Consider the following 5083-nt stretch of genomic DNA (forward strand, 5'->3'; position numbering starts at 1 on the left):
TGAGCCCCTGTGGGCAACTTTGCAAAGTGGCTGGTGGCTTGCAAAAAAGCAAGCCAGGCTCCTGGGTGGTGACACACCACTCCCCTTCTCCCAAATCAGGGAGGTGAAAATAAGGTATTGCCTCAAAAGTGACTTTGCAGAGTGGGTGCTGCCTTTGCAAAATGCTGGTGTGCAGGCCAGCACTTGTATATTGCGACCCATCCAGGCAGCCCCCCCATTTACCTCTGAAGCCCCCTTGCATATCCATGCAAGAGAGGTTGCCAACCCCTCCCCCCCCCACCAAGCAGCGGGAAAAATGAACAGAGATAAATGTACCCAAACAATGAACAAAATCCACCTTCACAACCAAGCAGTTTAACGGTGGATAGAGAGGCAGACATAGGAAGCCAAGAAACCATGAGGTTTTATTGTTTGCAACACACTATTATAGTTACTTGTACTTCTTTGCCTTCACCCCACCATGACCCTGAAATGCAGTGGTGCCCTCCTGCTCCTGCTGGCAGTCATACAGCCCTCCTGTGACCCCACTGAGTTAAGGGGAACTGGCTTGGCTGTAATTCTCTGCAGAAGCAAGATAAGCAGACCAACTTTTCCTTTTCAGGCGTGGTACCCATTTATTTAGGTACTTCTGCAAATTCTGAAAGGCATCATTGAAAGTGTCCTGTGACCTCGGTAATTCAACATGGGACTCGTCAACCACGTCTTTCAAATTCCGCATGGTGTCTCGCACTTCCTCAAGGATAGCATCCACCTTATGCAGTGACTCATGGAGATTGTCCTGCCAAGCAGCTGTGCATTCCACTCTGGCTACTGAGGAGTCCTTGAGCAAGGTTTCACGGGACCATCTCTACTTGCTGCAAAAATCTCTGCAGTGCTCTGCTGTAGTGCAAGTGGGGCACTGTTCCAGGAAGCCATGGGTAGCGGTGGCTGATAAACAAAGAAAAAAGCAGTGGTTACCCTCCCCCCAAGTGGAAAAAAGTACACCCCCACACCCCCACTATGCAGTGCCCAAAATGCTGACAGGCACAGAAACAGACCCTGCAACAGCGAGGCACCACTTATACTGCCCAAAACTTAAAGGTACTCACTTCGGACACAGGTCCACGACTGCCGCTGACCATGCTAGCTACAAAAAATTAATTAAAGCAAATAATTAGTTTGGTGTCTGTTACATTACAAGCTATCGAACCTGTCATGCACCACTACTGAAAGAACATGGCAACCCACCTACAGCAAAACATGAATTTCATCCCCCCTGGTTCAAACCCAACTGTCACGGCAGGGTCCTTTAGGAGGGCCGTGATCTCCCTACGGCCCCCTCACCGTGCCAAGTCAGCCCAGGGGTACCCTCAAATTCTCGCCCGTCATGTCTTTGATGTTTATGTATAGTTGGGAGGCTGCCTTGCGTCTCCTTGGGCACGTAAACTCCTGGACCCCTCGTGGGTCTTATCCTGCACCCTAGCCTTATGGGCTACGCTCTGGGCTCGCCGGGGCTCCTACCAGCTCCTAAAACCGCGCCCCAAGCCTCGCTGATGTGCTGGACACCGGTCTGTCATGATACATGCCCGTTCTCCCGGGCCTCCTCTGTAATCTAGCCCACTCCTGGGCCTCCCCTGTAGTCTAGCCCATTCTGGGCTCTCTCTAGTACACAGCCCCCCACTAGGACTCTTGCCGAGTCCACTCTGGGCCTTGTCTAAAAGTGTTGTCCCGCTCAGGGACCCTCTAGCGGGTCTCCGGTCCTTTAGGCCAACCGCATGGCTAGCCCCTCTGATCCCGGCTCACTGCACTGCTATTCCCTTTTTCTGGGCACCACCGCAGCACCTTGCCTATCTGAGGGCTGTTGCCGCACTAGCCTACAGCTGGGCTCGCTACACCCGTCTCGGGCTTCTCAATAGTCTCCCTTCTCTGGGACCTTACATGCCCGCGCTGTGCTTCTCAATAGTATCGCCCCCTCTCTGGGGCTCACTGTGCCCACTCTGGGGACTTCTCGGTAGCGCCCCCCCCCCCCGCTCCCCCTGCGCCCGCGCTGCTGCCCCCTTCTCCCAGGGCCCACCGTGCCACTACCCCCTCTCGCCGGGGGCAACCGCAGCACTCTACCCTGCTTCAGGGTTTGTCACAGCACTAGCCCTTCTACAGAGGCTCACCGTGCCCACACTGGGCTTCCTAGTAATATTGCCCCCTCTCTGGGGCTTGTCGTGCCTTCGCTGGGGCTTCTCACAGCTGCCCCTCTGGGGCTGGGGTCTACATACCCCGCACACAACCCGGGGTCTATGTTCCCCGCCCGCAACCCACTGGTTGCGCTCCTCACTGGTGCTGCACCCTCACTGGCGCCGGAGTTCCCATACCACTGGGGTTCCCCCCTTTATGAGGATACTGTGCCTTGACTAGTGCTAGGGCCCCCACATCATGGTGGGGCCCTTTATGAGGCCTCCTCCAACCCCTATAGCCACACCCAAGCCACCGGTGTAATATCAAAGCCGAACATAAACTCGAGCCTCCTGGCTATAACTCAAACATAAAGCCTCCTGGCTAAACCATGGTGCTCAAACCTCTCAGAGCTGCCATCCTTCTCTCAGCTAGAGCGCATCTAACCCCGGGGACCCCCTGCCTCTCTGGCTGCTGGCAGGGAACTGCCAGCCTGGCCTCAGCCCTGGGCTTTATAAAGGCCAGGCCCTGCCTCCTACAGGCAGCTGGCTCTTCTTAGTTGCCCCGGCAACCCACAGCTGTGCTCGTTATGTTCTGCCAGGGCTCTCTCTCTCCCTGGCAGTTTCTATTCCCTAGGAGCAGGCACTGAGGTGCCCTGCGACACCAACTAGCATGAACCCAGGCATTGCCTGGCAATGGCAAGAGGCACATTACAAGAGATTTACCAGGTCCAGCATGTTCTTGGGTCTTAGCAAACAGTAGATGATGTATCAGCTGCATGGGTTTCTTCATGACCCTCCACCTCCTCCACTTCATTATCTGTGCTAGTCCATGAAATGGTGGGGCTAAGTGACACTAAGTGTATGGTGACCAATGGTTCTTCCTGCCACTCGTGGTTATCAAGGAGCAGGGAGTGGTCTCTGTACAGCTGAGACATGCTCATGGTTTCACCCTCAGGAGGGGCTGCTGCTTCCTCATCCTCCTTTTCCTTCTCTTCCTGCCCAACCCTGGTGCTGAAAGTCTCCATACCCAGGTTGTCACCCGCATCCTTGGAGAGTAAGATGGACAGTTTGTCATAGAAGGGGGCAATTGTGTGACCTGTCCCAGAATGAGTGTTTGCATCTTTGGCTCTGTAAAACTCTGATCTCAGGGACTTGATCTTGCACCGGACCCGGGCCCAGTCATGATTGTGCCCTTGTGTCTGCATGCCTTTTGCGATCTTGACATAAACAGACTTATTCCTCCTACTTTCCAGCCTGTCTATGATTCTTTGCTCTGACCAAAAGTCTATTAAGTCCTCCAGTTCTTCCCAGGTCCAGTTGGGTTCACAGGCATTGGAGGTATCAGCCTCTTCCATCATTGGCTCCATACTGCTGGCCTTGGCTTTCTGAGACATGGTGAAGCAGTTCATGGTCAAGAGCACAAGCAATTTGTGAAAGGGGGCTGGCAAATTTGAGGTGGGGGGCTTTATACTCAGGCTGTGCTTGCATGAGGGTCTGGGAAAATTCCAAGGATTGTGAAGTAGGAGGACACCTGCAAGTGTCAAAACACCCAAAGGTGATGAAGCACCCAGTTTAACAACAAAAAAGACCTGGTGATGGTGTAAATAAGGCCATTGTACTTTGGGATGGCTACTCAATGGCCTGGAAGTTTGCAAAAATTTATACCAACCTGCCTGCTTGTGCAAAATGATTTTATTACAGAAGCATAGCCTTTTTTCCCTAAAGTGGCAAAAGTTTTGTGTAGCCTACATTACCAGGAGAGGAATAGGCAAAGCATTTTTTGTTTGTAAGCTTGGTTACATCAGCAGTTCAGTGGCTGCTAAGCTCAGGATGAAAGAATGTGCAAAAGCCCCAATGCCACAGGGTGCCAGGGTAAAGTGTTGAAAAAGCAGCTACATCAAGCTCCAGACCACACAACACCCTACAGTCTCTGCCCCCCGCTTGGTGCAGATGGGTGAGAAGCAGCTGCTGATGGAGCAAGGCAAAATGGAGAATGAGGATGACATACGTGACAATGGAGAGCAACACAGTGAAGAGTCTTCCGACATGTTGAACATGGAGGACATGGGTGAGCAGGAGGAGAAGGTGGCAGTACTTCTTCTGTAAATGCTGTTTACAACTATGCTACAGTGTTCACTGGCAAGTTGTGTTCCTGGTTTAACAGCATTTATGACAATAAGAAGAAGAAGATACAGGTACCCAGAGGACTTGGAATACACAGAGAAAAAGCTAAGTAGTGAAATTTGACTGGGCTCTGTGGAGACACCTGAGGAGGACTAGAATCCACATGGTATGGGCCCACGAGAGAAGCTGGAACTGGTGGGAGCAAATCAAGCTGATGACTTGGAATGCCCAGCAGTGGTTGGAGATGTTCTGAATGAAAAGGAAGACATTCTATCATATTGTCTCAATGCTGGGGCCCCACATCCCAAGGCAGGACACTAACATGCATCGGGCCATCCCACCAGGCAAGAGGGTTGCAATGGCCATCATGAAACTGGCCAGCTCATCCAGCCTCTAATACATTGCAAACCAGTTCAGCATGGCTGCCTGCATGGTCGGGCTGGCAACTCGTGAGGCATGCCAGCTGCTTAAGGAGATCACTGCAAAAAAATTGTCTGCCTGGCAAATCCACAGCAAGTCATAGATGGCTTTAGTGAGAACTGGTTCCCAAACTGCTTGGGGGCTTTAGATAGCACTCACATCCAAGGGCTGTGCCCTGTGGGGAAGGGAGGGCTTTCACAAACAGGAAAGGATATGCCTTCATGATCTTGCAAGCTATGGTGAACCAGTGGGGCTTGTTCATGAACTTTTATACTGGGTGGGCTGGCAGTGCACATGATGTGCACATGTTCAGAAACTCCCCTCTGCCTGCCCTCGTGGAGAAAAGACACTACACACCCAGAATGGAGGAGACAGTGATCTGTGGTGTTGCT

General features: G+C 52.3%; 1 long non-coding RNA gene across 1 annotated transcript; it reads right to left on the bottom strand.

Moving 5' to 3' along the window:
• Window positions 1-401: 401 nt before the first annotated feature.
• Window positions 402-2583, bottom strand: LOC102368962. Its single transcript, XR_324433.3, has 3 exons — window positions 2550-2583; window positions 1089-1126; window positions 402-927 (listed from the first exon to the last, which is right to left on the bottom strand). It is a non-coding gene; the product is annotated as an uncharacterized LOC102368962 (long non-coding RNA).
• Window positions 2584-5083: the final 2500 nt, after the last annotated feature.

This window comes from Alligator sinensis, unplaced genomic scaffold (assembly GCF_000455745.1).
Source record: "Alligator sinensis unplaced genomic scaffold, ASM45574v1 scaffold422_1, whole genome shotgun sequence".
NCBI classification, from domain to species: domain Eukaryota; kingdom Metazoa; phylum Chordata; order Crocodylia; family Alligatoridae; genus Alligator; species Alligator sinensis.